Below are 10509 nucleotides of genomic sequence, written 5' to 3' on the forward strand. Positions count from 1 at the left end.
AGGACACGGGATCACTCAGAGACAGTTGGATTTAGCACAGGCATTAACGGGTTAGGCTGAAGTGATGGGGAGGAAGAAATGCTAGAATAGAGCATGACAGAAAGTGGAAGGAGAGGGGTGGGGAGAATGGTGGGAATTGAGGAGAGGCTTGGTCTTACTTTGGGTGTAAGGACAGGGTTACAGAGGTAGAAGGGCTGTCTGCATCGTGCGCCTTTACCCTAGTGACACTAACTAATCAATCCCTGCCACTAAGGGGGATCCTTTCCCATTTGTAAAGCCCTTCTTCCTGGATGGGGGTCACTTCTCATTTTCAGACTGGACAAATAATTCTCACAAAGTTAGGATGAGGCCAGAGCTGGAAAACAGCCATGGGAACATTGAGCATGAATTCTGAGGGAGTCATCTTTCCAGGCTGTGGGTGGGGATGGAGCACCCGGGGTGACTTAGGGGGGGTGGGGGAGGGGAGGGGTGGGAGGAGGGGTGCACTTCCTGCTCTTTTCCCTGCAGGACTGGACTGGGCAGGGTGTCCCTTTGATTGTGAACTCAATGTCCTTTAGGCCATCTGTGACTGTCCCAAAGCCCTTGGGAACTATTAGCAACAAGTGCAGGAAAGAGATGATTGGTGGAAGGTCTGTCTTTATTACGTAGGTGTATTAAAGCCCTGGCTTAGCCTGAGAAGCAGGGGAGGGCACTGGGCAGTGTGCAGGGAGGCACAGGCAGCCACGGATTTTGTTTATGTTTCCATTCTCTGAGACTTGAGGCCACAGAGTCTCTCTCATTAGTCTATGAGTTCACTCCTATGGCCTGAAGGCCTGGTGGCAAGTGGCCAGAGCAGCAGGTGAAAGGTCACATCTTGATCCTCAAGCAGGAGGCAAAGAGTATACTGGAAATGACATAAGTATTTGGAAACCTCAAAGCCCGCCCCCAATGATACCTTCTCCAATAACATCGCACCTCCTAATCCTTCCTGGTTAGTACCACCAACTAGGACCTAATATGTAAACAGATGAGCCTAGGGGGACTGTCCATTCTCATCCAAGCAACCACAATACAGTCCCTGGCCCCCATAGGCTGGTGGCCATATCGTAATGCAAAACGCATTTAGTCCAACTTCAAAAGTCCCCATAGTCTTCTGGTCTCAGTATTATGTAAAGGTTGGAAAGTTCAAATCTCTTCTGAGACTCAAGGAAATCTTTTCATTGTAAGCCTCCATTTAAAAAAATGCAAATTAGATCCAACATAAAGTGGCACAGACTATACATTACCGTTCCCAAAGGGTTAAATTGAGGCATAGTAAGGAAATATGGGACACAAGCAAGACCAAAGTCCATCAGGGCGAACTCCAAATCCTGCAACTCCATGTCCAATGTCAAAGGGCTTAACAGTTTCCCTTGCAGCTTTGTTATCTGCAACAAACTTCTCTCTCTTGGGTTGTTTCCACTTCCTGTGTGCAGTTCCCTTTGGTGGATATCCCACGACTCTGCCACAAACATTTTGTGGGGTCCAACACAAGCCAAGCTCCACTCTCACAGCGTCACCAAATGACCGCTCAGGCTCTCCATGAAGGGACTCCTCTCCACACACATGGCCTCAGCAGCTCTCCTTGACCCCAGACCAAGACTCCATGACTCCTTATTTGCATATCTTTCATGATTCTAAAGTCAGAACCTTGTGAACAACACAGCCGAGTTTGGCTACCAAGTTGGCATGGAGCCCAGCCCCCCTGACGCACATTTACAGCAGCCTTTGTTTCTGTTACCTTTTAGGAGCAAAAACTAGTTCAGGCCCTTTCCTTCCACAAGTTGGAAGCTTAGCTTGGTGGGTCTCACCTTAAGGGGCACCCCGCCTTTATTCCTCTTTTCATTGGCTGTCTCGTTCATCTCTTCGTCTCTTCCAGCACATGCTTTGGGTCCAACATTTAATTTCCTAGTGCTCTTTCTCTCTCCAAACTGCATTTTGCATTTCTTTTCTGCTCCGTTTGCTCTTTTCCGTCGCAGACCTGAACGGAGCTGATTGCTAATAACAGCATGCTAGAGTTGGGCTGTCTTAGCATTTCCTCCACTATAGAACTAGTTCATTGCCTTTCTATGTAATCTCAGGAGATGTCCTAAGAGATGGACAGAAGGCAGCCACCTTCTTAGTCAAACATCACAGGAACGTTTTCTAGCCCGTTTGCATATACTTTTCCTGCCTAAAGCCCCCTGAGGCAGCCTCTCCAGTCTGCATAGTTTGAAGCACTACTGTCTTCCGAGATCCTACTGGGGTGGTCATGGTCAATAGCTCTGCTTACAATATTTATATATTTCTTAATCCAAAGTCCCAAAGTCTTCCGTGTTCCTCCAAAAATCACCACATAGGCCAGTCGCAGCAAGAGCCCGCTCCCTAGAACCAACCTCAGTTATTAATTCCTTTTCTGTGGAAGGAGGTGGTCACTGGGGGCAGGCTATGAAGTTTCAAGACTGCCGTTCTTTGTGTGCTTTCTCTGTCTTCCGCTTGTGAGACAGGAGGTCTCAGCTGCTGCCCCAGCCCCTAGCTCCATACCTTCATGGTTGCAGCCTCTGGAACTGCAGTGCAGGTAAACGCTTTCTTTTATAAGTTGCTCTGGTCAAGGTGTTTTATCACAGCCACAGTGCATCTCTCTGATGCTCTGCAGATCTGCAGGCTGATCTGGCACCTAGCTCTTTATAAATAGCAAGATAAAGGAATGGTTCCCGTATGTCATGGTCATGCTGGGCCTGATTCCTCTCCAGCCTGGACAGTTGAGCTGTGCGATGACTGTCCAAATGCCAAGAGTAGCACCTGACTGAGCCAGCCTGTCCTAGTCCATACGATCTCAGCAGCATTTCTGCTAAGATCCGGATGTGCTCCACAGGGGCTGCCCCCACATGAGGCACTGGGTTGGGACAAGTACCTCTGGAGTGCTCTGAGAGGTCCGCCTGTATGGCTGTGGTAGGCAAGAGCACATGTACCACGAGGTCAAGAGAGAGCTGTAAGAGGAGCAGAGGAGTGCAATATGGGTGGCAGGTTTCATCCTAAGGACGTACATAAGGACAGATGGGAGCAGGGCTGGGAGCTGTTGTGGGTCTTTGAGTCTAGGTGTTTACGAGTACCATAGAAAAGTCAGAGTTGTGGAGAACCTGTGGTGCACTTGCACGTGTACGTGTGTGTCGGTCTGTGTCCGTCTGTCTGTCTATCCATCTGTCTAGATATGTGTATGTGAGGATGGACAAGGAAGGAGAAAAGCACAGGTAAGAAAAGTGTGTGTGTGTGTGTGTGTGTGGAGAGAGAGAGAGAGAGACAGACAGACAGACAGACAGAAACAGAGACAGACAGGGAGAGACAGAGAGAGACAGAGACAGAGAGATACAGAGACAGAGAGACAGAGAGACAGAGAGACAGAGACAGAGAGACACAGAGAGAGAGGACACACAGAGAGAGACAGAGAGAGAGACAGAGAGAGAGGACACACAGAGAGAGACAGAGAGAGAGACAGAGAGAGACACACAGAGAGAGGACACACAGAGAGAGACAGAGAGAGACAGAAACAGAGAGACAGAGAGAGACAGAGAGACAGAGACAGAGAGACACAGAGAGAGACAGAGAGAGACAGAAACAGATATAAAGAGACAGACAGAGACAGAGACAGAGAGACAGAGAGACACAGAGAGAGAGAGAGAGGGGTGGTGAGAGGAAATGCTGAGTCAGATACTGAGCATCAAGCATTTCCAATAAAGGAGGAGGTTTAAGAAGTCAGATTTGACCCCAAGTCTGCCTGATTGGAAATCTGCCCCTCCACCACCACCCTTTACATAATTCAAGTCTCTTAGAAACGGGAAGGCCTCGCTGTGTTTACTAATCACTCATGTAGTAAACTTACTTCATTTGTTCAATAGGCATTTCAATTAAACGCTGCACGTTTATTGAGCACTTAGCATGGGCAATTGACTGTGCTTATGTTTTAGGAGAAACATGTCTTATTCAAGAGGTGTGGTGGGGAGTGTGGGCCTGGCTTGGGAAGCCCAGCTCCAGGCTGCCTCTGTTACTCATCTGCTTGGAAAGCCGTTCCACAGGGCTGCTCCTCAAGTCTTACGGAGAAGCGACCGCTTTGGAACCGGAACTGACTAGACAGTTGCTGCTCTCTGAAGGTAAGCTGTTCCCTGTACTTGGCTGGGTTGGCTTTGAGATTCCCCTGGATTGGTTTCATCTCCTAGCATTTTTGGCTGTGTTTTAATAACAGTTAGGCCTGATGAACTAGATGTGTACGGAAAGATATTGTTCTACCTCAGTGACGCCAGCAGACGCATGAGCGAAGCCCTGTTTGGATGTAGACACTGGCCTTTGACTGTAGCCGAAGTCCTAGGACACACCCCAGAAGGATGCAGGCCCAATCCCCTGAAAGGGCTAGAAGGCAGGCAGCTGACAGATGTCCTGTGGAGATTCTCCCAACTTCCCAGAGCAGTGGGAGCTTACTGAGGACAGGAGACCCTCCGAGAAGAGGTGGGCTGCCTCCTGAGAGCTTCCCTTCCAGAGGGCCAGACTGTGCAGCCAGAAAGCTTAGATGACACAGGTTTTCTGGTGATACAAATGTTTTCTCTCTCGTTCGTTCTCCATCTCCTCTCACAGCCAGATTCTCCATGGGCTGGAACCTGAGACCCCCATGAGCTCAGATGTATTCCCTGTTCCCAGATAGACCTTAAAACACCAGAAGCCGTAGATTTGGTCTCCCTCAACACCCTCTGCTCTTACCCTAACACTTGACAAGAGGTCACCACTCGTGTGGACATCATGAAGGTCCCACGGTTTGAAAGGAGGTCATACGTGAAGACGTACAGGATGATGAAATTGGTAGCCCTGCAGAGTTTCCACACTTAGGCCAAAGGCATCAGGCCATGCTTCAAAAGCACGTCTGTTGGCCAAATAGAATACCATTATCACAGCACAACGGCGCTCGCTTAGACTTTCTAACCAAACGAATGTGCCAGGTAAAGCTGAACGAATGGAATTAAAGTGGGGAAAGTAGAAAATGTAGGAAACCAGCATGGCAGAGGAGCGAAGTGCTAGGGTGGGAAGCCACAGCGGCGGTCTTCCCGGGAGACTGCTGCCTAGTCCCACGGGAAACTCACCTTAAAGACTGCAGAAGACTAGGGTGCCATCTTCACTACCCGAAGCCCCGCATATAGCCGTTTCTGGAAATACAGACTCTAGCGGGTGCCAGGAAAGCCAGGAAAGCCAGACACCATCATTATAGCAAGGTGGATGATGATGATTGTGGTGGTGGTGATGGTGGTGATGATGGTGTAGTCACAGCTGCTGTTCCCTGAGTGACTGCTGAGGGCTGGGCATTGCGTATAATTTGCATTTCAAAACTTTAAAAAATAGTTATTTATAAAGAGATATTTCCTATAAATGTCAAAATTAAACAGAAACTGAGGAGAGGTTCCCACATGCTCACTGACCTGACTAACATGTATTTCTTCTATAGTGATTCTAGAAGGTCCATTTGTCCCTGTGGTGACACATCCTTATCATCCTGGGAGCAGGGCTTATAACATGGTTCACTCACAGTGCTAAATATCCTTTGGGTTTGTGTGAATGTCAGAATGACATGATTCCACCCTATAGAATTATACACAACAGTGTAAGGTTCTGAAAATGTGCCAGAGTGGTCTCTTGGTCATCTCAACAAAACTCGATGTAGGCACTGCTGTCCCACGCACAGCAGGTGTCATAGAGGTCAGGACATGAGTTCATCTAGCGTCTGAAGACCAGGGCTGGCTCATGGGGAACTAGCAGTGGACCTGTTCTCCTCCATTTGGGGACCCTGGTCCACCCTCTAAGTTCACCAGGGAGACGCTAAAGCTGAGCTGTGAGATTCCTGGGAACCATACAGCACCTATGTGGTCCTGAGGGCCTGGACCATGGCAAGTGAGGTTATTAGACCGTGGTTTGCATGTGAGTAACTTCTATCACGTTCACATGGCGGATAAAGCTGTGGGGGATAGTTTCCAAGGTAATAACAAGCACAGCCATCCTTTCCTTCACTCACACATCCTGTCTACACATTAATTGCTCGTTCACAAAGGCTGCTATTTTTTTTTTTCTTTTTTTCGGAGCTGGGGACCGAACCCAGGGCCTTGCGCTTGCTAGGCAAGCGCTCTACCACTGAGCTAAATCCCCAACTTTTTTTTCTTTTTTTTTTTAAAGGCTGCTATTTTTAAGAAAGCATATTTAATATTTGTAGCTAACCCAAGGCTTATTGGCCATTTCTACAGCAGCAAAATGACCCTACCTTTGGCTGTAAGTAGGAAGAATTCTACACTCACCCTAAACACACAGCTAAGCACACCTGAGCTCGAGAGGCAGATTCTAAAACAGTCATTCAAATAACAGTACACATATCTTAGACTCTCCCAGAGTAAGTAGGCAGGAGTTCAGTACGCTCTCTCTCCTTCTTGCTAACTGGAGGATTTTATTTGCCCCTGTTGTTATGGACTTGAGTGGTGTTTCCTGGAGCTGGTTTTGCTAAAGGTAAATTTTAAAAGAGAAGCTGGGAAAATCTCCTCCTGAACACACTTATCAAATCCAGCATATACTCATGGGCTGGGCTTCACAAGATGTGCATAGAGCGCTCCCAAATGCTCCCCCGGATTTCCTTAAACAGGGCGAATGGGAGGAAGCACAGCTGTGTGTGGTGTTGGAGATCCCAACCCAGCATCTCAAACTCCTCCATTTTCTAGGGATACAGGATACTTTCCAGGAATCAATTTAAAATGACTCACAGCATAACTGCAGACGATCGAGGTCTTGCATGGAGAATGCTCCTATTTCCAGCACGTTATTGCTGCTCTCAGTGTTTTTGTAACGACAGTTTTCCCTTCATGGAACCAGCTTAAAATTAGAAAAATCAAACCCACATTAGAGAAAGCAGATTTACTCTGCTATTAATTGATAGGGGGTGTAAAGCTCCCAGCACCTGGGTGGGGGCCCAGCACTTCCCCTGAAGAGCACAGGTCAGCAAACAGCCCCCCTCTAATCTGGGAGCTGTTTGCCTTTTGGAGCTCAGCCTTGGATTTCCAGTACTGTGAATATGTTTGCACTGGGCAAGCTGCCTCTGCAACACATCTGTACACAAGTTGGTGTGTGTGTGTGTATGTGTGTGTGTGTGTGTGTGTGTGTGTGTGTGTGCTACTCTTTTCCTCCTTTATTTAAAGCCATGAACAACCTTGAGAGTTGAACTCCCCACTCTGTTCTGGATTTGCTCTGCCCTTCTGGGCAGGAGGTAAGTTAGTATGCCCTATGCGATAACCAGAAAATGATTCTTGTAGGGAATGCAGCTTGAAGCCAATGGAGTTAAATGTTACAAGCAGCCTCCAGGACCCCAGAAGTGTCTCCTTGTAGAGTCTAGAAACAGCTCAGGTAGGTGGGGGTGGGAAGAGCCCCCACAAAAGAAAAATGCTGAAATATGATCCTGTCTTTCAACTTTAAATAAGCATTTCTGTCCTAATAGAAGTCCCATTTAATGTCTCCTGCAGCTTTGATTTTGGAACACGTCACAATTCCTCATTAAAGCAATCACTGTTAAAACATAAAGCAACACAGGATTTATTTCTTCATTAAACTGATGATCCGTATATGAAGCCAATTAACATTATGAGTCTGGTGAACATCAAGTGTAAAGAGGTTAGAGAAAATTAAAAGCAGTCACCTTGGTCTTTAGATAAAGAAAGTACACTTTTAGGTTGTAAATTATCAGAGTGTCCAAGCGGGACAGATCGGCAAATTTGGTTAATTGGGAAATACATTTTACTGCACGAGAATTAAGGAAAAATGAGAGTTTCCTTGCTAACTCCCCCCTCCCCTTTTGGTGAGGGGAGACCATAACGAATATCTATTAGTCACCTTCTTCTCCAGGGCCCCGAGTATCGGAGACAATTGGGGAAAAGGGGGCTTCACGTCATCAAAGTTTTCTGTAGCTTTTCGTTTCTGCGGTTGATTGCTTGGTTGTTTATTCGCTGTTTTGCCATAGGAACGAGCCCAGCCTAGTAGTTATGGGAAAAGGACTTCGGGAGAATTGAGGCTCAGGGTCCCGAGCTGGCTTGGAACCCCTCGGAAGGGCAAGGTGGGTGTTCTCTTATAGCTGAGGTGGTTGTCCAGCCAAGGACCGAGAACGTAGCCAGGTTCGCGTCGAGGGGCGCTGGGAGAGCCGAGGGCCGAAGGCATGGGGACCTTGGGGGTATTTCTCTGCAATAGCCGCCGAGCAGAAGCCATGCATTTGAGACTACAGAGTGGGGAGTTCGCTTCCTGCTCCCAGCGCTAACTGCGCATCCCAAATGACTTTCTCGAAGATTTGGGCCAGGAAAGGATTAGGATCGTCTGAAATCGGTTGTGCCGGCCTGGATGCGGTGCATTGCAGGACCACACAGGGGCCCAAGGGACTGGTGATTTTTTTTGGCCAGCAAAAAGTCTGGTAGGGTGGGGACGCTTGCCGCTGTCCAAGGTTCTGATCAGTCGGCTGATTCGGAGAGGCGTTCAAACACCCGGGACCAGTCTGCTGAAACCTTGGGACAGATCAGGGTTTCACATAAACCCTTACGGCTCGATGTCAGCCACAGGGAGCTGATCGAAGCTTGGATGTTACTGTTTTCTGGGGCCAACCCGGCAGTCGATGGGGCCGAGGCTCCCGCGGATAACGCTAGTGCGCGCTGAGCGGAGCTGGCGGGGAACCCTTCCTCACTTTGCTTCTCCAGCGCTCGACTCCCAGAGAGCACAGGGAGCCCGCGGGAAGCTGCGGCTCAGGGCAGGAGGGCATCGGAGGGGGCTTACGGCAGACTCCGGCGCTCAGGGGGCCCTCGGCTCCTGGAACCGGTTGCAGAGAGCGGGGATACTCCCTGAGCCGGACCTGGAGGGAAGCCGGGACCCGCGAGCTCGCTGTAGCCTGGGACCAGGAAAGAGTCTGCTCCCGGTATCGAAGCTGTGCACTGGCCCGGTGGTCGGGCCATCCACCGGGCGGGCCCGCTCGACTCGCCGACGCTCTCCACCTGGCCCGCCGCCTGGTCTCGCGGAGTCTGTGGCCCTGGAGGAGAGCGGGCGCGGCCGGGTCCGTTCGCTCCGAGTCCAGCAAGCATTTCCAGCCTCTCCTTGCTCCCAGCAGGGCCGATTCCGGCCGGGAGCCGCTGAGCCCAGAAAGGGCGGCTTGAGTGAAAGAGGCCCAGCCCAGCCTTGCGTCGGCCGGAGCGGTGCCGCGTTTCTTCCTGGCTGTTTTCCCAGGGGTGTCCACCGGCTGGCCAAAGCCTCAGCACTCAGTTCTCCAGTTCCACGCTACTTGCCCCGGCCGCTCGTCCACGAGTGGGCCCGCCAGGCCTTTTGTTTCCAAAGCTCTGTGTCTTTAAGATCAAGGCTGGATCCCAGGCCGGTCAGGGACCCGACCCACCGCTTCGCCAAGGCTCTCAAACGCAGCATTAGAATGTTTATAAAATATTCAATTTATGTAGTCTGTCCAAGAAGCCATCGTCCCAAAATAAAATCGGCAGTCTAGACGGAACACAGACACCAGAACTTATCAACAGTTGTCTGATTCGCATCTTCTGATGCATCTTGAGTGGGTCATAATACCAACTTTATTTTCAGTGGTGCATAAATTAATTACACGCATTTAATAACCAAAATATCATTATATTCCCCCTTTAATATCATAAAGGCTTTCCGCCAGGGAAGCACTTAATAGTGCAGGGGGCCGTAACGGGCTATTATCCTGGTGTAATGCTATTACAGAACCAATTATGCGCCATTAGACTTGCTTTTTTTGCAGTTTATGTGATTTGATCCAATCCCGCGCCCCTGACTTGAAAATTTCAACCCGGTACTTTAGAGTTTAATTTTCACCCAGGCAGAGAGAAGGGCGGTCTCTCTCCGCTGAGTGTCTGCCTCGGATGCATTTTAAAAATAATTGCGAAGGGTCCCACTGCATATCATTTGCAGGGAGAAGCGAACATAAATTCAGGGACCCCTTGCTGAGAACAAAATCAAACTTTCCTTTTGTACGATCGCTTGGAAAGGGAAGCCGTGTGCAAAGAGTACCCCCAAAACCCATCCGGCGGCGACAATTAGCAGCGCCTTGGTAATTTTGCAGTCCTGGAGTCGCCAGGCCTCTGACGAGGGCGAGTCCAAACCCAATCTCACTCAGAAAAAGAAGGGTTGAGTCTGAGGGGACCCAGAGGGGTGGGGTTGGGGTGAGTGTTTAGAACATAATCTCTTTTGGGTGGAGGATGATATTGGTAGCTGTTGTTTTTATCTTCTTTTAAAAGAAAAAAAAGGGAAAAAACATTCCTGATGTTTGCTGAGAAGTGACGGATTTTTTTTTTTTACACCACGTGGGCCATTTGTAAGGCCCAATAGACCTATCCAAGTTACTCGCTGTAGACAGCGCTGGAAATAATCAGATTAAGGCCAATTATGCGTGAGATTATAAAGGCGAGTGCTGAGCGGCGGCGCGCGCTGTAGACAGACAGC

Source organism: Rattus norvegicus, chromosome 16 (assembly GCF_036323735.1).
Source record: "Rattus norvegicus strain BN/NHsdMcwi chromosome 16, GRCr8, whole genome shotgun sequence".
Classification (NCBI taxonomy): Eukaryota; Metazoa; Chordata; class Mammalia; order Rodentia; family Muridae; genus Rattus; species Rattus norvegicus.